Source organism: Suncus etruscus, chromosome 4, assembly GCF_024139225.1.
Source record: "Suncus etruscus isolate mSunEtr1 chromosome 4, mSunEtr1.pri.cur, whole genome shotgun sequence".
NCBI lineage: Eukaryota > Metazoa > Chordata > Mammalia > Eulipotyphla > Soricidae > Suncus > Suncus etruscus.
This window is the reverse complement of record NC_064851.1, coordinates 43,838,937-43,861,807: the sequence shown is the minus strand read 5'-3', so window position 1 is coordinate 43,861,807 and position 22,871 is coordinate 43,838,937. Positions and strand designations below refer to the sequence as shown.

Below are 22,871 nucleotides of genomic sequence, written 5' to 3'. Positions count from 1 at the left end.
TTCTTCCAAATATGGCTGAACTTTTTTATGTACTTGAACATCACCTTGCTATAGGGTGATGGCATCTGCATCACTTCTCTTTCTGCCATTACAGTGACGACAACAAGTGCTATCTGATTCATTTTCTTTTTTGGGGGGGGGTTTGGCCACACCCGGTAATGCTCAGGGGTTACTCTTGGCTATGTGCTCATAAGTTGCTCCTGGCTTGGGGGACCATATGGGATACCGGGGGATCGAACCGCAGTCCATCCAAGGCTAGCGCAGACAAGGCAGGCACCTTACCTCTAGCGCCACTGCCCGGCCCCCTGATTCATTTTCTTATGTAGGATAGACTCTATTCAAAGTGTTTATATGGCTGGTTTTATTAAATACAAATTTATGCTAAGAAACAAGTATACTTACATGTTAACTTTCAGGTGCTTTGCTCATGGTGGCATAGAAAGAGGAACAGTGATCACAATGCAAGTGTGTGTTCAAGTCTAAATCCATTACCCCTTTCTACAACCTTGTTGTTTTCCATGTGATTTTTCAGGTCCCTCTTCTAGGCAGTGAATTCATTTCTCTACCATATGAATATGAGTTCAGCTTTGGAATTTTCTCTGACCATTTGAAGAAATGTTTGCATGTGTACCCTCATGCTCTGCCACAGCCATGCAGGAAATATATCCAGGTTAGCCTGTTGAATGGTAAAAGATAAGTTGATTAGGTCAGGGGAAGTTTCAGACAGATTACATATTTCACATATGTGAACTCATAGGTTTGATCCCTGGCAATTTATACACACATGTACAAACATATGCAACATAACTGATCATATACAGGTCAACATAGTTATCCTGGCCTTGGTTATCACCAACTTCCAAGCTGCCAACACTTCAAAATCCCTCACCTGGTTTTGGTTTGGATGCTATTTATTATTGTGAGGGATACACCAGGTGGTGGTCAGGGGGCCAAGTGATTCTGGGGACCAAACTAAGACCAAACAGATAAGGTATGTACTTTATTACTGAATCATATTCCTAACCCTTATTAACTTATTAACAGGTAACTTATGATCAAGTTATATTTTAGTTAAGTTAATCTACAAATCAGTTAATCCATCTACTCATTTGTCTTTGATATCCTAAAAGATAAAGGACACTTTTCCTAAAAGGTAGACTTTGAGATTCCCAACTTTGCAAGTGTGTAAGGAATTTGAAGTCCCCACTTTGTTCATATAACAAAAAACTAAGCAAACTAACACAACATTAATTCTTCTTAGGTCTAGCAGAGAAGTGATGTCATAGAGCAAATCACTGCCTCTGAAATGGAGCAAGAGAAAGCAAAGATAGATAATACAACTTACCTAAGCAGAAAGCAATGCCCTAGGAATGAATTTTGAAGTATAATTGGCAAATTGCTGAAAGACTATGTGGACAAATCAGTGAGTAAAAAATTCCAGAGGGAAGGGCAGAGATGTACCTTAGTAGAATAACATTTGCCTTGTATGCATAAAGCCCAGGGTTCAATCTGATTCCCAGTATTGAAGAAATAAGTAAGAAAGTTCCCCCGTACCTCCAAACCTATCCTCCCACCCCCAACCCATTACTTTTGTGAAAAACATTTTTATTTCCTAGAACCCAAGCAAGTTATAGAGGACACTGGATAAAAATTAAAAAGCTTTTGTGCTGAGGCTGGAATGATAGAACAGGGGCTAAAGTGATTACCTTTCATGCTTCTGTCCCTAATTTGATACATATAACCATACATGATCTCACCACCAGCATATGGAGGAGCCTCTGTGCATAGAGCCAGAGTAACTCATGAGAGTTGGTTGTGGACTTCATCTCCCTCATCCCCTCTAAAAATCCTCTGTGCTCTGGCAGGAGAGGGGAAAAGTAGTTATTTGGGAATAAGCCAGAGCATACCAATCACAGATGATTTATTAAACATCTTCTCTAGAATGGGAAGACTGTCCTTAAGCGTTATAACCAATTTTATTTTATTTTTTTAAAATAAATTCTTTAGTTGAATCACCATGAGATGCACAAAGTCATGATTAAGTTTCATTTATATACAGTCTTCACCAGTGCACATTCCCCACCAGAAATGACCCGGTTTCCTTTCAGTCCTTTCCCTGCCCTCGTCTCTGCCTGCCTCTGGGGCAGGCATTTTCTTCTCTCTGAGGAAGACCTTTTCTCTCTCTCTTTTTTCCCTTTTAGACACTGTGGTTTGCTATATTGTTACTAATGGGTATCATGCAGATCACTTTATCTTCTTTCAACACCCAGTTCTTGTGAAGTGATCATTTCCAATTATCATTGTCAGAATGGTTCCTTCTCTGCCCTAACTGTACTCCCTGACTCTTTGTGGCAAGCTTCCTACCATGTACTGGTTCTCTTGGCTTTCATCTATTGTCTTTGAGTATTATTACCATACTATCATTTTTTATGCCCTACAAATGTGTGATCATTCTGTCTATCCTTCCTCTGACTCAATTTGCTTAGCATAATACTCTCCATATTCATCCATGTATAAGTAAATTTCATGACTTCATTTTTTCCCTACAGCTGCATAGTATTCCATTGTATAGATATACCACTATTTCTTTATCCACTCATCTGTTCTTAGGCACTTGTGTTGTTTCTAGATTCAGCTATTGTGAGTAGGACTGCAATGAACATAGGAATGAGATGCTTTTCTGCATTGTATTTTTTAGTCCAAAGGTATATTCCTAGTAGTGATATTGCTGGGTCAAATGGAAGTTCAGTTTCTCTTTTTCTGAGGAATGCCCATATTGTTTTCCAAAAGGGCTAGACCAGTCTACATTTCCACCAGCAAAGAATGAGAGTCTCTTTTTCCTGATATCCATTCTAGCACTGGTTGTTCTAGTTCTTTTGGGTGTGTGCCAGTCTCTGTGGTGTGAGATGTTATCTCATTGTTTTGATTTACATCTCTTTATAATTAATGATGTAGAGATATTTTTCATGTGCCTTTTGGCCACCTGTATTTCTCCTTTGGGAAAGTTTCTGTTCATCTCTTCCCATTTTGAGGGGGGACCCACCCGGCAGCACTGAGGGGTTACTCCTGGCTCTGTGACCAGAAATTACATCTGGCAGGCTTGAGGGACTATATGAGAGTCAAGGGATCAAACCTGGGTCAGCCATGTGCAAGGCAAATGCCCTACAGACTATGCTTTTGGTCCAGCCCCCTCTTCCCATTTTTTTTTCTTGTTAAGCTCTACCAGTGCCTTATATATCTTAGATATTAACTCCTTATCAGATGGATATTGGGTGAATAGTTTCTCCCATTCCTTGGGCATCTTTATGTCACCTTTTCCTTTGAGGTACAGAAGCTTCTTAATTTAATGTAGTCCCCAAAGGAAATATTTACCCGAGTCTAACCTACTGAGGTTTTGATGGAACCAAATAAGCTCGAGGGAAGGAAATATCCAACTTTTATTCTTTAGCCATTCTACCATACTTCCAATAGAGGCTACTATCATAAAGAGAAGTCTTTATGTTATAGACTAACCTAGGACTCCAGGATAACTAAAAGGCTGTGTTTTGATCACAGTAATATATAATATACCCCCTACATGCCTTACCACAATGTCTCTAAGGTCTATTTATTTATTGCAGTTCCTGTCATCCAGTATATCATATTTAGATTCAACAACCAATTACAAGGCATACTCAAAGGAAGAAAACAAAAACAAAATTACAGTTTAAGTCTGTAAACAGTGATTTCCCCCCCCCCCCCGAAGTATTAGAGCAAGCCTCAGAATAAGAATAATAGGTGCTGGAGAGATGGTACAATAGAAAGAGTGCTTGCCTTGCATAGGTCTGACCTGGGTTCAGTCATTGACATCACATATAGTCCACTTGGGAATGGCCACGATTCCATATGGGATGCCCGGATTCCAACCACCATTCTTCTGCATGAAAGGCAAACGCCTTTCCTCCATGCCATCTCTCCGGCCCCAACCAGGAGCAATTTCTGAGCACAGAGCCAGAAGTAATCTCTGAGCAGCACCAGGTGTGGTTCAAAAACCAAAAACAAACAAACAAAAAAAGGTAAGATGGCAAAAGAGTAGAAAAACAATGGATCCTAATAGTCATCACAGATATAGATGCACATAACTAGTCTTAGAAATCACTAGGAGTGATTTCTGAGCTCAGAGCCAGAAGTAACACCTGAGTGCTGCAGGTTATGACCAAAATCTTTTCCTGACAGATGATAGAAGTATTGGGCAGATAGTAGAAGGGTTAAAGCACATGTCTTATATGCAGTTAGCCCCAGTTTGATCATTGACATCACATGGTTCCCAAGCCATGTGTGTCTTGGGGAGTCCCTGAGCTTTACTGGGGTGATTGGTCTGACAGAACCCAACCAGCACCACATCCTCAGACCCTCATTTGGAACATGGGATGACCTTCTGGTCTTCTGAGCATTGCTTGGGAAATTTTCTTCTCATCTCTCCTCACAAAAAATAAATGGAGGTTGTCTTTCTTTCTTTTTTTTTTTGCGGGGGGGGGGGAGGTTTGGGTCACACCCGGCAGCACTCAGGGGTTACTCCTGGCTCTATGCTTAGAAATCGCTCCTGGAAGGCTCGGGGGACCATATGGGATGCCAGGATTTGAACCACTGTCTTTCTGCATGCAAGGCAAATGCCTTACCTCCATGCTATCTCTCCAGCCCCGAGAAGGTTGTCTTTCAATAGAGGTGCTGAAATAGCTGAACATTCATGTACAAAATGGATCCACACTTAGACCTTATCATCCTCTCAGAAATCAACTCAAAATGAATCATAGATATAGCTACAAATTATAGGCCTAAAGAAAAATTATTAAACTCCTAGAAGATAGAAGAAAATTGATGACCTTGAATTTGGCAACATCTCTTAGATATATATCAAGCATGGCCTGTGAGAGAAGTAATTAATAAAATGGACACACCAGTTAAAAATTAAAACTTTAGTGAAGGATGTGACTTCATGCTAGAATACTTGCCTTGTATGTATGAGACTCTGGGTTCAATTCCCAGCACCACCAAAAAAAAAAAAAAAAAAAAAAACAACAACAACAACAAAAAAAAAACCATACAATTTAAAAAGAAGTTAAAATTTTGTTCTATTCAAGACAATAATGGGAGAATGAAGTGACAAGTCACATTGGCAAAATATTAGCAATAAGCATATATTATAAAGAATGTCATCCAAAATTATAAACACAGATAGGACTAGGATTACTGTACTTACCTTGTATGCACTGATTCTAGTTTGATCTCTAGTACCACATATGATTCCCCAAAGTGAATTGCCAGGAGTGATTCCTGAGAACAGATTCAGGAGCTTTCTTTCTTTTTTCTTTTCTTTTCTTTTCTTTTCTTTCTTTCTTTTTTTTTTTTTTTTTTTTTTGTCTTTTGGGCCACACCCGGTGGTGCTCAGGAGTTACTCCTGGCTGTCTGCTCAGAAATAGCTTATGGCGGGCATGGGGGACCATATGGGACGCCGGAATTCGAACCAACCACCTTAGGTCCTGGGTCAGCTGCTTGCAAGGCAAACGCCGCTATGCTATCTCTCTGGCCCTCTCTCCTTCTTCTTCTTCTTCCTTCTTCTTCTTCTTCTTCTTCTTCTTCTTCTTCTTCTTCTTCTTCTTCTTCTTCTTCTTTCTTCTTCTTTCTTCTTTCTTCCTCCTTCTTTCTTCTTCTTTCTTCTTTCTTCCTCCTTCTTCCTCCTTCTTCCTCCTTCTTCCTCCTTCTTCCTCCTTCTTCCTCCTTCTTCCTCCTTCTTCCTCCTTCTTCTTCCTTCCTTCTTCTTTCTTCTTCTTCTTCTTCCTTCTTCTTCTTCTTCTTCCTTCCTACTTCCTCCTTCCTCCTCCTTCCTCCTTCTTCCTTTTCTTCTTCTTCTTCTTCTTCTTCTTCTTCTTCTTCTTCTTCTTCTTCTTCTTCTTCTTCTTCTTCTTTTCTTCTTCTTCTTCTTCTTCTTCTTCTTCTTCTTTTCTTCTTCTTCTTCTTCTTCTTCTTCTTCTTCTTCTTCTTCTTCTTCTTCTTCTTCTTCTTCTTCTTCTTCTTCTTCTTCTTCTTCTTCTTTTTTCAGGAGCTTTCTCTAAGCACTGCCAGGTGTGGATCCAAAGCAAGCAAACAAAATAAAAAATTATAAATAACAATCAGGAAACCTAACAGTTAGGAAACAGAAACCCATAATGAAAATGTTCTTAACAGACATTGCACCAATGATCTTTTTATGTTTGTTTTTGGGCCACACCTAGAGGTGCCCAGGTTTATTCCTAGCTCTGCACTCAGGAACTACTCCTGGCAGTACGCAGAGTATACATGGAAAGCAGGAATTGAACCCAGGTCAGTTGTGTTTAAGGCAAATGCCCTACCTGCTGTACATCTCTATGACCTCTGTCTCACCAAAGAATACACACAAATGCAAAATCTATAAAGAGATGCTACACAGCATGTGTTTTGATGATAATACAAATTTAAACAAGTACATGATACCATTACATACCTGTTGTGATGGTCAGAATATTGAATGCTGGTAGTATCCAATGCAATTTAGAAGGTGGGGGACAGGAACTCTTCACTTCTATGGACTGCAAAATGTATAGTTGGAAGACAGTTTGTTCTTTAAAATGTTTTCATTAAAAATTATATTTGGCACTGGTGAAGGGGGGTGTTCTTTGCATGACTGAAACCCAACTACAATCATATTTGTAATCAAGGTGTTTAAATAAAGATATAACAAATTATATTTGTTTTTTTGGGAGGGGCTGCATCTGGCATGCTCAAGGGTTACTCTTGGCTCTGTACTTAGTAATCACACCTGGTGAGATTTGAGAGGTCATATGATATGCAAGGGATTGAACTTGAGTTGGCTGCATACCAAGCAAGCTCTGCCTTGGTAGCTTGAGTATCCCCAGTACTGCAGGGCCAGACCAGCATTGTATCCTTGAGCTCTTACATTGAATAGTTAGAGGAGTGAAAAGGAGTCCATTTCTAAGATCAGAGGAAACATTCATCATGTATAATGAATTAACGTTATTTCTCTTGTTCCCTCAGAACTATAGTGAAATGAATTGCAACTAAGCATAATGGAGGATGTTCAAACTTGATAGGAGACATGTTGTAAAATTTCCCAGCTGGGGGCCAGAGAGATAGCATGGAGGTAAGGCGTTTGCCTTTCATGCAGAAGGTCATCGGTTCGAATCCCGGCGTCCCATATGGTCCCCCGTGCCTGCCGGGAGCAATTTCTGAGCATGGAGCCAGGAGTGGCCCCTGAGCACTGCCGGGTGTGACCCAAAAACCACAAAAAAAAAAAATTTCCCAGCTGCATGGCCAGAGAGAGAACTCATTTGGATGGAGTACATGCCTTGCAGGTTGAATGTTTGGGTACTCTCCTTAGTATCACATGATTCCTTGAGTACAGAATGAGGAACATACCAAACTTCTAGGTATGTCCTGAGCATAATTCCTCTGGAAAAAATTCAAAACTTCCCATGGACTCCATGCACCCTTTTCTACTCAGTTCCTCCCAAGCCGAATGAAAGCCATGGCTCTCATCATTAAATCTTTAGTGCAAGAACACATCTTTTCTTTCCATTAGGTCTATTTATTTTATCAGGGAAATCATATTGTTTTCCTATGAACCTGCTTAGACCATTATGTCAGGACAATGGTACTTTGATCTGACCCCAAAAGATATGAGCCATGGTCTCTACCTGATTTCTTGTTTAGTAGTTTCAGCCTTTGACTATTTGAGTCCTTCTTGTTCTATGGAGAAATCTGTGTGCCCAGAAGATACATCATGTCTCTTTGTCCTTGCAAGTCTGAATAATTACCCAGGATTTTCAGAGCCTGTGTTCTGTGTGCATTGACTGCGCATGCAGGTATATCCATGCATCACATACTAATTGAATTATTTTAAAAACAAATATTTTGCAGGGCTACAGAAACACATACTAAATATCTAAATCCACACACTGCTGACAAACAGCACCTTTTCTAACAAAAGAGAGCAGTTTAATAACAGTGTTAGAAAGCTGGCAATATGTTTGTTAAAATCTTTAATTAGGAACGGGCTTTCCCAGAGGCCTCTGAAGGCAAAAGGTGTAAATGGAGAAAGTGTCCCAGCCTGCATGCTTCGTGGTGGCTCTGTTCCGAGCACAGATGGGCTGGTGAGGAAACTGTGAATGGACAAATGATAACAGACTCCTCTGTAATTCCAACATCAGCTCATTAGCAATCTGCCAGAGATTTTCATATGAATACTAGTGAAAATGCAGAAACCACCCAATTATTACACAAACGTGCACGTGTCTGACTGAAAAGGCCATTATTGGCGGGTTGACATTATGGGCTGTTAATAAAACGATAATATCACAGGACGTACAGGCATTTTAATACTCCCTGCCCTGGTTGGAAAAGGATGCCTTTATGAGCACTTGGCCATCACAGGTGCTGAGATAACAATTGTTTCATGTCAGAAATCACTCATAAGTAAATAGCAAGACCAGTTTGCTAGGAAGTATGAGAGACAGGAAGGAAGCAGATAGGTTTCCAAAGAAAGAACAGTGACAAGTTCAGTCCTGAAGGAGATTGTCAACTTCAAAAACCTATGGACCACAAACATGGTTCAAAATTATTGTAACTTGCAGAAGTGGTTCAAATAACAGCCACTGGAAGAACTGTTTTTAGATTCTATATACAAAACAGGAGGAAGATGTCAGCGAGTCAGAGCTTGGTCTTTGAAGAGAAGGGGGTAACCGCTATAAAGTATAGCTCATTTGCCAAATTCTTTTTATTGGTGATCTTATTTAATTTTTCACAGTGCAGTGAACTATGTCCCCTTCTTCACAGGTGCAGAAATAAAAGAGTCCCTAAAAGATGACAGAACTTTATAAAGACAGGATGGCTGGTATGTGGAGGTGATTCTCTCTGATTTTCTTTGTCTCTATGATTCCCAAACTACTCTCTTTTCGACTGCCTTGTACTGTCTCTCTAGTTGTCTGTCATACACACTGGGAAGTATTCTTTTAGATTCCTTATCATTGAATTCTGAACAGTCATCAGAAGCTGCTGAGATTTAGCTCTATTGAACTTAGATCAAAACATCTAGTTTTAACTTAGCTTTTTGTTCTTGTTGGGGATGATGGCTGCCTAACTCAAACAGTGTGCAGTAAGCTCAGGAGCCCCAATAATGATTCTCAGACCACCTGACTGGTGATTCAAAGTGAGGGTCTGAGGATGGAGTGCTGCTCAGGCCCTGTGTTTTCTAGTATCTCCTGGGTCACCCTGATGGTGTGTGGAGCTTCCAGGGCCACACGTTATAACACTCTCAGGAGAACTGTTTGGTACCCATTATCAAGCCTGGGTCAGACACATTCTGGCAGGCACCCTAATCACTGCACTATCTCCTAGACCCAAAGCCATCCAATTCTAATGTTTTAAAAATACAAGGATTTATTTAAGATATTTACTTAATGTGTCCAGAGAGCTAGTACAGTGAGTAAAGAATTTCCTTGCATGCTGCTGACCTGGGCATTACATATGGTCCCCTGAGCACCACCAGGAGTGATTTCTGAGTGCAGAGCCAGGAGTAACCCCTGATCACCACTGGGTGTGGGCCCCCCAAAAAAACCCAATCAAACCAAACATATATACTTATAAAATATACTTCTATATAAATAATTTTTATAGGGGTCTTCCCCTATCAGGAAAAATATGGCTTATCAGGGGTTATCTAGACATTTCCTATGTGTGGAGGGTGCCTGTAGTGTTCAGGTTCAAACTCAGGACCTTGCACATAGTAAGCATGTATCCTACCACTTTGACTATTCTTTGACCTCAGGATACCTTTTAAAGAAATTTCCTTGGGGAGGGGCTAGAGTAATTGTACAGCAGGTAGTGTGTTTGCCTTGCACATGACCAACCTGGGCTCAGTCCTCAACATTTCATTCTACAGAGCCAGGAGTAACCCCTGAGCATGACCAGGTATGACCCATAAAGAAATAAAAAATTACCTTGGTGAAGGTATTGCTGTTTCAATATCAGAACTAGTATGTGTATGAATTAAACTAATGATTTATACCATCTAGTCACACATCATTTTGTTTAGATAAAACTCAAAAAGAAGTCAAACCAATAAAAATTATTAGATGCCAGGATTTTGGCTTCCCTTGGGGAAAAATAGTCGCTGTAAGTGGGCAGCAGAGGTATTTGCTTTTTTCTTTTCATGTTGTCTATTAGTTGGTTATATTAAACTGTTCACTTGCCTGACATGTGCACTGTAAACTTGGGGGACTCTTTCCTCCATGAAAATCTGATTTCAACTTTCTTTATCCTTCCCCATCCCAGCCAATGGAAGATTTTTTTCATTTATCTGATTCTAATCAATCTCCATATTTTGTCACATGGAAAGACAGTTACTTAAGGTAAGCTTCTATATGAAACTGCCTCTGGGATTTGGAGGGTGTAAACAGGGGATATTTGGCCCCTTTATTTCCCTGTGAGTGGGTATATAGACTTACTCAAACACACTCATATTAAGAACTGGAAAAATAGCTGCACATGTTTCCTGAGTACATGAGATAGATGTTTACTTTCATGTTGTGTTGTGTACCAAGACTCTCTCCACCTTTGTAGAAGCCTCACTCCCACACCCATTTGATGCTCAGGGGTTACTCCTGGCTAAGTGCTCAGAAATTGCCCTTGGCTTGGGGGGACCATATGGGACGCCGGGGGATCGAACCTCGGTTCTTCCTTGGCTAGCGTTCGCAAGGCAGACACCTTACCTCTAGTGCCACCTCGCTGGCTCCTCTCCTCTCTTTTTTATCCTTTCTTTCCTTTTTTCCTGTGCCTTCAGAGAAAATTGTTTTTATTTAACAAAAAAAGAAAGAAAGAAAGAAAGAAAGAAAGAAAGAAGAAAGAAAGAAAGAAAGAAAAGCAAAGAAAGAAAGAAAAGCAAAGAAAGAAAGAAAAGCAAAGAAAGAAAGAAAAGCAAAGAAAGAAGAAAGAAAAGCAAAGAAGGAGGGAGGGAAGAAGGAGGAAGAAAGGAAGGAAGGAAGGAGGAAGGAAGGAAGCAATGAAGGAAGCAAGGAAGGAAGGAAGGAAGCAAGGAAGGAATAGCTGGATTCTTTTTCTCTGCTCCAGCCTGAAAGCCTGGAGATAAAATGGAGGTGAACTATCATTTTTATACAAGTGGTTTTTGTGCATGGAGTCATCTTGTTTGGTGAATCTTTGTTAGAAGCACTCTCTTATTAGAATGGCTTTAGTAAGCTCTATTGCCTGATTTGGGAGGATGAAAATTATCTCACAGACCTTTGTTGGTTTATCAATCAGCCAAGATCAGCTTCTGAACTCAATGTGGTTCTATGTTTGATATTTTAGGATACAGGGTTTTATTGTTGTTATTTAGTCCATTAGATATGGTACCTCATGCAGAGGATAATGGTGAAAAGAGTTGATGAATTCACTGGGGTAAGTGAATCTGGTGTTTAAAAAAATGGGTGTCCAACTCTTTTTTAAAAAGTTATATTTATATATTTATTTAAACACCATGGTTACAAGATTGTTCATACTAGTTTTTTCAAAGATAGAGTTGTTCATGATTGAGTTATAGTCATATAGTGCAAAATAACCTTCACCAGTACACATTTTCTGCCATCAGTGCCAACAGTCTCCCTCTCGCCCTTCCTATTGCCCTCTTCCCTCCTCACCCAGCCTCTCCCACCTGTCTCTGTATAGGCATTTTACTTCTCTCTTTCTCTTTCTCTCTTTCTCTTTTCTTTTTTGAGACTGTGGTTTGCACTACTGTTAATGAAGGGATGTCATGCATGCCCCTTTCATAGTAGACCCTTCTCTACTCTAACTGCACTCTGCTCTTTGTGGCAAGCTTCCTACCATGAACTGGTCCTCCTAATCCTCATCTCTATTATCTCTGTATATCATCTCCACATTGTATTTTATTTTGTTTATATCCCACAGATGAGTGATATTATTCTATGTTTTTTCCCTCTCCTTCTGACTCAATTTCACTCAGCATAATCATTCCATATCTACCCATGTAAAGAAAATTTCATAACTTAATTTTTCCTAATGGCTATGTAGTATTCCATTGTATAGGTGTACCACAGTTTCTTTAGCTACTAATCTGTCATCAGGCACCTGGGCTGCTTCCAGATTTTGGCTATTGTAAACAGTGCTGTGATGAACATAGGAGTACAGAGAACATTTTTATATTGTGTTTTTGTGTCCCTAGGGTATATTCCTAGGAGTTGTATTGCTGGATCATAAGGAAGCTCGAGGTTTTTTTTTTGTTTGTTTTTGTTTCTAAGAAATATCCATATTGTTCTCCAGAAAGGCTAGACTAGATTGCATTCCCAATAGCAGGGAATGAGAGTTTTTTTTCTCCCCACATTCATGCCAGCACTGATTGTTCTTGTTCTTTGTGATGTGTGCCATTCTGTGGTTTGAGATGATACCTTATTGTTATTTTGATTTGCATCTCCCTGATGATTAGTGATGTAGAGCATTATTTTCATGTGCTTTTTGGCCATCTGCAATGTCTTTCTTTTTCTCTTTCTTTCTTTCTTTCTTTCTTTCTTTCTTTCTTTCTTTCTTTCTTTCTTTCTTTCTTTCTTTCTTTCTTTCTTTCTTTCTTTCTTTCTTTCTTTCTTTCTTTCTTTCTTTCTTTCTCTTCTTCTTCTTCTTCTTCCTTCCTTCCTTCCTTCCTTCCTTCCTTCCTTCCTTCCTTCCTTCCTTCCTTCCTTCCTTCCTTCCTTCCTTCCTTCCTTCCTTCCTTCCTTCCTTCCTTCCTTCCTTCCTTCCTTCCTTCCTTCCTTTCCTTTCTTTCTTTCTTTCTTTCTTTCTTTCTTTCTTTCTTTCTTTCTTTCTTTCTTTCTTTCTTTCTTTCTTTCTTTCTTTCTTTCTTTCTTTCTTTCTTTCTTTCTTTCTTTCTTTCTTTCTTTCTTTCTTTCTTTCTTTCTTCTTTCTTTCTTTCCTTTCTTTCTTCTTTCTTTTTTTGGTCATACCCTGTGACACTCAGGGGCTACTCCTGGCTTTGCACTCAGAAATTGCTTCTGTCTCAGGGACCATAGGGGACACCGGTGGGTCGAACCAAGGTTCGTTCTAGATCAGTTGAGTGCAAGGCAAATGCACTACTGCTGTGCTATTGCTCCCCCCCCCCCCATATTTTTTTTTTGTAATCTGCATTTCTTCTTTGAGGAAATTTCTGTTCATTTCTTCTCCCAATTTTTGGTGGGGTTAGATTTTTTTTCTTGTTAAGTTCTGTCAGTACCTTGTATATTTAAATATCAGCCCCTTATCTGATGGGTTTTGGATGAATAGTTTCTCGCATTCTGTGGGTGGCCTTTGTATCCTAGTCATTATTTCCTTTGAAGTACAGAAGCTCCTCAGTTTAATGTAGTTCCATTTGTTTATCCCTGCTTCCACTTTCTTTTTTTTCTTTTTTTTCTTTTTTTGGTTTTTGGGCCACACCCGGCAGTGCTCAGGGGTTACTCCTGGCTATGTGCTCAGAAGTTGCTCCTGGCTTGGGGGACCATATGGGACACCGGGGGATCGAAGCGCGGTCTGTCCAAGGCTAGCGCAGGCAAGGCAGGCACCTTACCTTTAGCGCCACCGCCCGGCCCCCTGCTTCCACTTTCTTAGACAGTAGTATTCCTCCTTGAAGACGCCTTTAGTTTCTATGTCTTGGAGTGCTTTTCTTATGTACCTTATGGTTTTTAGGTCTGATATCAATATATTTAATCCATTTTGAGTTCAGTTTTTTGAATGTAATTGGCCAGCTTTTCCAACTTGTTAAAGAGGCTTTCCTTGCTCCACTTTGTATTTCTTGCCCTTGTATCAAAGATTAATTGGTTGTATACTTGGGTATCAGTCTCAGAATACTCTAGTCTATTCTATTGATCTGAGGGTCTGTCTTTGTTCCAATACCATGCTGTTTTAATGACTATTGTTTTATAGTACAATTAAAAGTTGGGGAAAGTGATGCCTCCCATCTTCTCTTCTTTAAAGATTGCTTTAGTTATTTGTGGGCATTTATTGTTTCAAATGAATTTCAGGAGTATTTAACCCACTTTTGTTGTTGTTGCTCCACTCACCCTGAAGGAGCCATTGTATCTTTTAGGCTTAAATGCCATAGCCTCTGTCACTACAGCTGTAACTGGGAAGTAGGCTGTGTCCCTCTGACTTTTTCCCTTGGACTGGTTCCACTCACCTTGTAGTTTTGACATGTCCTCTGGGCACCAATGCAATGGCTGCTGTCATTGACACTGTCACTGGGAAGTAAGCTTTAACCCACTTGTTTTGAAAAATGTCATGGGTATCCTTAAAAGAACTGCATTCAATCTATAACAAAACTCTTGTATATAGCTTGTTTATATGATATTTTCCCCAATGGAAAAATATCAAAGAAGTGGATGGGTGACCAGATTGCCTCTATCTACTTTTTCATACTTTCTTCAACCCCTTGCCTCAAAAAATGTCCCCTCTTCCTCCCTTTTTTTCCATCAGTTTATTCTTGTAATGAAAAAGAAGGAAAGTGAGATCCACTGAAAATTCTGGTATTTTGCCTCTCAGATCACAATCTTTGGAGTGCATTTTTTTAAATCCAATTCTATTTTAAATGTTGTCAAGGTGTTCCATAATTGGTTGTGGTAAATGACACTGGAACCACATTGCTTCTCACCCTGGAAATGATATGAGCTCAGCACGCTGCCTGATCAAATGCATTTTTGCATTAAAACTATTACAGCAGAATGTCTCAATGGGATTCTTTCCTCCTAATACTTTTCTGTAGTTTATGCTGAAAGGGTTCTGTCAATCAAGTCTGAAAATCAGCTTAGCACCCTGACTTAGGTTAATAAAATGCAGCTGCCAGGATTTTATCAACTCAGGTGCCACCATTCCCTGGTTCCAAGACTATCAAGTTCCACTAAAAATGCCTCATTATAACTGATACTCACTGATAATGCACATTTTTTTTTTCTGAATGCAAAGAATACTTCCAGAGAGTCTTTGCCTTCCAGGAAGCTACTAGTAAAGAGTATCACATTAGAGGCAGATGGCTAAGAGGAAGTAGAATAGGCTAAGCATGTTTTTCTTAGTTCCAAGAAAAGTCTTGGAACTCATTCAACACTTGTGAGTGGGTTGAAGTTTGGATAATGCACCAGGAATGTTTATAGAAATAGTGAAATGACTCAAATTATATTATTGTGATAGGAGCTCTGACATTTATAAGGCAAGAGTTTTAATCCCTGTACTACTTCTTTGGTCTGTAAGGCTCTTTTTTTATTTAAAGAAAATGCATTACATAATTGACATAATTAATCATAATACATTTGTTTCCAGATAAGTAAAAGCAAAGTTATTGAAAATAAATTGAAAGAAAAAATAAAATGGAAGAGAAGAGAAAAATAAAGAAAGAAGAAAAAGTACTGTAGCAAGCTCATTTGTGACAATTATTGTATCACCAATGAAGTTATTTATACAATGGCAGAAGCTCTCGTTGTTGTATGTCCATTCTATTAAAATAGGGTGTTCCTTTAGAGATGACAGCATCAAACATCAAGTTGTCCAATAATTTAGAGCTACAATACAATCAATTTTAGGGGCATATACTCAGCTGCCAGGCTTCTTGGAAGAAGGCACAGTTTGAACATGTCAACTACATTTCTCATGGTTGTGAAAACCAGAAATTCAAAATAGGGGGCCGGAGCGATAGCACAGTGGTAGGGCATTTGCATTGCATACAGCTGACCCAGGACAGACCTGGGTTTGGTCCCCGGCATCCCACACGGTCCCTTGAGCCAGGAGCAATTTCTGAGTGCATAGCCAGGAGTAATCCCTGAGCATCATCAGGTGTGGCCCAAAAACCAAAAGAAAAGAAAAGAAATCTAAAATAAGTATGACTGGATAAAACTGGAGGTGTTAACAGAATATCATTTCTCTTTGGGCTTTCTAGAGGAGAATTCTTTTTTCACCTTTTCAGTTTTCAGCATGCTTTGGCTACTGACCTCAAAGGTAGAAGTGGCTAGCAAGTTTTTCTCATCATATCTGCTGTCTGAGTTTCTGATTCAGTGGTTCTTTTTAGTTTAGTTTTGTTTGGGGGCCACATCTAATAGTGCTTAGGACTTACCAATGACTCTGTGCTCAAAGGTTCACTCCTAATGGTGTTTGAGATCAAATTGGGCTACTCCAGAAAGTGCCTTGACTTCCTATAATCTCCAATCCAGAGAGATTGTGCTTTTTTAACAAGTTCTCAGAAACTGCTGAAACTAATGATTCCAGAGAGTGTTTTGTGAACAGTGGTTTCAGAGATGCTGATCTTGCTCATCTTCAACCCTTCAACAATGTTTGAGATCCCAACTTATTTCAGATACTGGCAGCAGTGCCTGACACCACCTCTGCCCCAAACCTTAAGATATCAAAAGGACAAACAGTTTCAATTTGGTGTGGAACATTCTCACACGAAATGCTAAACATTCCCAGAGAAGAGAAGAAGGAACAAACACTATCAGATGTGGCCCCCAAACAAAACTAAACTAAAAAGAACCACTGAATCAGAAACTCAGACAGCAGATATGATGAGAAAAACTTGCCAGCCACTTCTACCTTTGAGGTCAGTAGCCAAAGCATGCTGAAAACTGGAAAGGTGAAAAAAGAATTCTCCTCTAGAAAGGGTGGGCATCAGAGGAAAAGTGACACTTAAACTAGCTTTTTTTTTTTTTTTTTTTTTTTTTTTGGTTTTTGGGCCACACCTGGCGGTGCTCAGGGGTTACTCCTGGCTGTCTGCTCAGAAATAGCTCCTGGCAGGCACGAGGGACCATATGGGACACCGGGATTCGAACCAACCACCTTTGGTCCTGGATCGGTTGCTTGCAAGGCAAATGCTGCTGTGTTATCTCTTCGGGCCCTTAAACTAGCTTTTAAAGATTAAAGAAACTTTGAAGTTTGAGGAAGCAAATAATATTGCCAAAATTAGGAAGTTTATAAAAAAAAAAAAAAGAGCATGCTGTATCTCGGGAAATAGAAGTAGATCTACTTTGAGATAATAGTGCTCTGCAACAGAGAGGACATGGGAGAAGAAAATAGAAAACTATGGCATCTCCCTGGTTCAGGATTCTGCAGTCTTTGACTATAAAGTTTATGTAATCTAACTCACTAAACAGAAAAAGGACTTTCTTTAAGGAATACCTATTGTGTACTATAAGAGAACCAAACTCTTTAAGATACTTCAATAGATAAACAAAACAAGGGTCAGAGTGATAGCGCAGTGGTAGGGCATTTGCCTTGCACATGGCGACCTAGGACAGACCTCAGTTTGATCCCCAGTGTCCCCCAAGCAAGGAGTGATTTATGAGCGCAAAGCCAGGAGTAGCTTCTGACTGTTAATGAGTGTGGCAGAAAACAAAACAAAAGAAAAACAAAACAAAACATAAATCTGCTCTCAGGGCCTTTACATTTCAAAGGAATCAGCTAATGAAGAAAATGCAATCAATAGGATATTCTATTATAAGTAGATATAAATAATATAAACATAATACATATGAATACTATAAATAGGTGTAAAATGTTATGAAGTAAAAATGGGAGGTCAGAGTAATAGTAAAGTGGGTATGATGTTTGCCTCATGTGCAGCTGACCCAGGTTCAATCTCTGGCATCTTATATGATCCCTTAAGCACAGCCAGGAATAATTCCTGAATGTAAAGACAGAAGTACATCCTGAATATCACTGGTGTGCTTCCCCCCAAAATAAAATAGTGTTGGGGGAGGAGGTTTCAAGTCAGGAAAAATACCTAAATGATAATGGTGTTATTGTGTGTTTTAGGAAACTTGCCTGTGGTCACATAACTTGTAAACTTCAGACAGAATTTGATTCCCATGGGCTGGAGTGATAGCACAGTGGTGGGGCATTTGCCTTGCACATGGCTGATTCAGGACAGACCTGGGTTCGATCCTTGGTATCCCACATGGTCCCCTGAGCCAGGAGTCATTTCTGAGTGCATAGTCAGGAGTAATCCCTGAGCATTACTGGGTGTGGTGCCAAAAAAAAAAAAACACACACAAAAAGAATTTGATTCCCAAAATACCCATTTTTTTTACAACTATTTAATGCCATTTTTTAAATTCCTAATGCCTGTTAACCTACTTGGAAGACCAGATATAATATTGTATTTAACATATATTTTTTATAGGTGAACTGAGATGTCATCCAAAAGCTTATAGCATGGTGACTAACAAATAATACATTTGGTCTCAGTAAGTAAGATAGCTTGAGGTCAAATTCCAACCCACATCATACCTGTGGGATTACAGGCAAATTACTTTTCTGAGCAAGTTAACTTTCTCTAATGTCATTTGCTAAGTATGTATGTGTACATATAAAATATGAGTCCCATCACATAAAGTTGTTGGGAAGATTCAGTGAAATTATTCCTATAAAATACTTGAGTTAGAATCTCTTACACAATTACTAATTTATATTAACAAATTTCTTAGTATTGATGAGTTTTGAAAGCATGTGCTCAGGAGATGAGTCACTGAATGCCTCAGGGGCTGGAGAGATGCCACGAGATTATGTTGCACTTTGAGTGTTCTGTGTATGTTTAAACAGTGGATCCTGGGCCCAGAGAGATAGCACAGCAGCTTTTGCCTTGCAAGCAGCCAATCCAGGACCAAAGGTGGTTGGTTTGAATCCCAGTGTCCCATATGGTCCCCCGTGCCTGCCAGGAGCTATTTCTGAGCAGACAGCCAGGAGTAACCCCTGAGCACCGCCGGGTGTGGCCCAAAAACCAAAACCAAACCAAAACAAACAGACAAAAAAACACAGTGGATCCTGGAATGTTCTGTTTCCTTTAATGGTGAACACATATACACATAGAACTAATTCAGTGGATGAGTTAGATATTTTTGTTGGCAGCATCCTAAGCAGAGCCAGTTCGAATCCACTTACTCTCTATCAGGATTGATCTTAAGACTGATTGCAGTCATTTCAGTATCCCAGAGCTTCTTCCCAACCTACTTGCTTCAGCACTTACTGCCCTTGACATCTTCAAAGAACAAGTGTGTAGATCTTTAGCTTATTCACAAATGACTCCATGTATGTTCAGGGCAGAGTGGTCAAGCTCCTGTCTCCTGTGGGTACATATTCTGAGGCTTTTTTAGCTGATCTCAGAGTTATTGTGCCATTCTTGGACTGTCAAAAGGAGGTGATGTGCAGCAATTTTATTTTGTTGTTGTGGATATCTTTTAGCATTCTCTCTTGGCTTTCAATTCTTTTGTTTATGCTCTGGGGTATGGGAGGGGCAGAAACTTTGTGAAAAGTGTGATAGTTTTATTCAAGTAAACTATGATACACACACACACACACACACACACACACACACACACACACACACACACACACACACATATATATATTATTTTTTTAAACTATGGCTCCAAACCTTCGGTATTAAAGATGAAGTCCCAGTTTCCCCTTGTTCTACTTCTGCCTGCCTCATCCCACATATTAACACTCTTACGAATTCCTGTGCTTTGATAAATGGAAGTTAACGGTTCCCCCAAATCATGGATTTTGCCACTGATTTAAATCTTTGTTCTTAGTCTCTGCCCAAGGAGACTAAAACAGTGGATATTAGGTAACCCAAAAAGCACATGGCCTAATAGATAACCCAAAAGGAACTATTCAGACCACCAGTATAATTCTTGCATTTTCTGTAAACATTCTAGTCCCTTTTTAAGTAATGTAAATAAAAAACCACCCCCAGAAAGGTCATATTTAACTTAGTTCTATACTAATTTTCTTCCCATCTACCTAAAGATTTTCTCTTCCCTTTATACTTTCCTTTCTATTTTCAATTCTTAGTCTGAGCATTTTTATCATTCTATATTTTTACTCTCGAAAATACTGAAGAACCTGGGAACCATGAACCAACACAGAGACCCACCATCACTGCTCTTGTATTAATATATTTTAAAATAAATGCTGTTTGAGTATTGGAAGTTAGTTCAGGGGTCAGGGGCATAGACTGTGCATGTACAAGGATGTAAGCTCTATCTTATCCATACATGGTCCCTGAGCATCCCCTGGTATAGCTCTAGGAGCCCCTGAGCACTGCCAGGGTGACCATGGTGGCCCTCAAACAGTTGCCCTGCTCTATCCTAGCATTGAATGGTCTGGCTTGATTCTAAATATCACCGGGTGTCCCCACCCCACTCTTGAGCACCCACATAGGAAATTATGTCATTATTATCATCGTAAGGTGTTAGAATAAAGAAGTAGATTTGGAGACTTCTTGGAGAAGATGAGTTCAATTAGGCCTTGCAGCAAGTCTAGAATTTTTATAGCAGTATAAAGTACTTATAATATTTTTTTTGCTACTTTGCTTCTTTCTTTCCTCTATTTTCTTCTATGTTTTGTATTTTTTTTATAATTTTTATTTTGATCATAGTGGTTTACATGATGACAATAATATTTTAGTTAAATATTTACATAACATTAGGGGGGGATTACCGTCATCAAACTGTCTTCCCTTCACCTCCGTTTTTGTCCTATCTCCCATATCCACTTCCCTCACCCCCAGGGCTGCTAGAGTATGTGGTCCCCTATGTACCTATCCTACCACATAGTAGTCTTGCATCTGATTGGTCTAGGTGTCTCCCTAATTTCCCCCTCTAACTGGGAGGTAGGCCTAGTTAGTTAAGTTTGCGTGGTTTGGTCTGAAGAAGAGAAAAGTAGTAAACTGGGGTAAAAGTCTAATACTCCAAAAGTGGGCAGAGTCCTTCTAGAGGCTCTCATCATCGATTTGGGGGGCGATGGAGAAAAAAGAAAATGAAACATTCCATCAGTACAAAAAAAAATGTGTCCATTATCCAGTGAGGACTCCAACAATAATGGTAAGCACCACACATGCACAAAACAAAAACAAAAACAAAAACAAAAACAAAAACAAAAAAAAGCAAAAACCGCCATGGTCTTGATATAAGAAACATGACTTATAATATTTTAAGTGGAAGATTCTTGCAAAGCAGAGAGAGCTTTAAGGCAGGAGTGATTAATCACTACATGCAGTCTGTTCAATGACTATTGTCTGGTGTTGTGGCAACACTGAATGATGTTGACAGTCAGTAATTTTCAAATATCTGTCATGGAAAAGAGAGGGACCAGCGAGGTGGCGCTAGAGGTAAGGTGTTTGCCTTATATGCGCTAGCCAAGGAAGGACCAAGGTTCGATCCCTTGGTGTCCCATATGGTTCCCCCAAGCCAGAGGCAATTTCTGAGTGCTTAGCCAGGAGTAACCCTGAACATCAAATGGGTGTGCCCCCCCCCCCAAAAAAAAAGAGAGGGTATAGGTGCCCAAACATTCCTTATACCCCAGAATTGAGAAAGGTGGCTGGTGGAGACCAGTTTCCTGAGCCCTGCTGCCAGAATTATTCTGGCTCATCAATCCAAATTGAGCCAGGGGAAAACCTTTGACACTTTTCTCTCTCACTGCCTGCAGGTCAGCTAGCTCCAGCCCTGAGGTCATCACTCATCAAGAGGAGCTAATCCCAAGGACAGCAGGATCTGCTTCTTCTCTTGAATTTCAGAGTGAGAAACCCATCAGGCCACTAAACAGGAATGCCAAGGAGGAGCATGAAGCACACTGAGAAGAGTGGATGAAGAGTATGTAGAAGAATTCAAAAGCATTTGCTGGTGGTGCCTATGGAGCCACTGAGTCTGCCTATTTGACTGCAGCCACCTGTCCCAGAGCTGCTTAGATGTAAATGTGATATCAATTTAGATGGTATTCTGTGCTTGAACTTAGAGTGAAAATAATCATGGCATCAGATAGGTCCGTGGTTGAACAGTGATAATGTTCCTTCTTTGAGGTCTGTGCTTGCAAAACTTTAAAAATCTCTTTCAGTCTCCATCTTTTTGTCTGTAAAAAAAGAACACATGCTAACAGAAAAGAATAAATACAATGATGTTTGCAAAGTTGAGCACTTTTCTTAATATAAAAAAGCAAGATAGTGGGCCTACAAAGAACCAATGCCATTAAAACCTTTTTGAAAGTTACCCATTGCCCTTGGCACTTCATCTCCAATGCATGCTTATTTCCTTAGCTTACATGCCAGAGAAAAAGTGAAGAAGGGAGCCAGATACTAAGTTTTACACAAGAAAATTCACTGTAAATAATTTTTCAGATAGTATTGTCCTCCTTCCTCAAATACTAGGGCCATAGGCATGACGCCAAAGAAGTCAGCAGCTTGGCAGATATTTTAAACTGGTTCTGAGCAACAGGCCATTTGCGCCATATGCCACAGACACATTAATCTAGGCAAGGATGCTAGGCACCCGGGACAACCATACTGAAATGTCATTTGGGCAGGGCACATTGACTCCAGTAGCAGAAGTTCATCATGCAAACAGTGTAGGCAGCCAAGAAGACAGAAGCAGAGAGGAGGGGTGGAAAAACTGCACTGTCCAAGATGAGAGAGTTTTCTGAGCTGTAGAGGCTTCATGATACTCCCAGGAGCTCTATATCTCCAATAAAAAGTCAACATTGGGTATGTAGAGACTGGACAAATGAAGGTCTGATACTTTTTTCTGTCTTGAGTTTTGTGGTCACACTTGTTTGCTCTTTGCTCAGTGATCACTTTGGAGATGATCACACAGGGATCTTATAGGGAGGCCAGAGATCAAACTGGAGTTGACTGCCTGCAAAATAAATACCTCATGTCTTGTATCTCTACCCCCAGGGTCTGCTACTTTTCCACCTGTTATTCCACCCGGTCACTGACCCCATAACCCCTCTGTCCACGAGCAAAGACTGGGTTGTGCTTCTGTCTCCCAGAATGGGCCCCTTTATCCCTGCCG

General features: G+C 39.9%; 1 long non-coding RNA gene across 2 annotated transcripts; it reads left to right on the top strand.

Annotated features, from left to right (window-relative positions):
- Nucleotides 1–1,165: 1,165 nt before the first annotated feature.
- On the top strand, nucleotides 1,166–21,989 carry LOC126006806 (uncharacterized). Of its 2 annotated transcripts, none has more exons than XR_007494877.1 (3): nucleotides 1,166–1,423; nucleotides 8,848–8,905; nucleotides 21,514–21,989. It is a non-coding gene; the product is annotated as an uncharacterized LOC126006806 (long non-coding RNA). The 2 variants fall into 2 exon arrangements; XR_007494878.1 differs by lacking the exon at nucleotides 1,166–1,423 and adding an exon at nucleotides 7,810–7,877.
- Nucleotides 21,990–22,871: the final 882 nt, after the last annotated feature.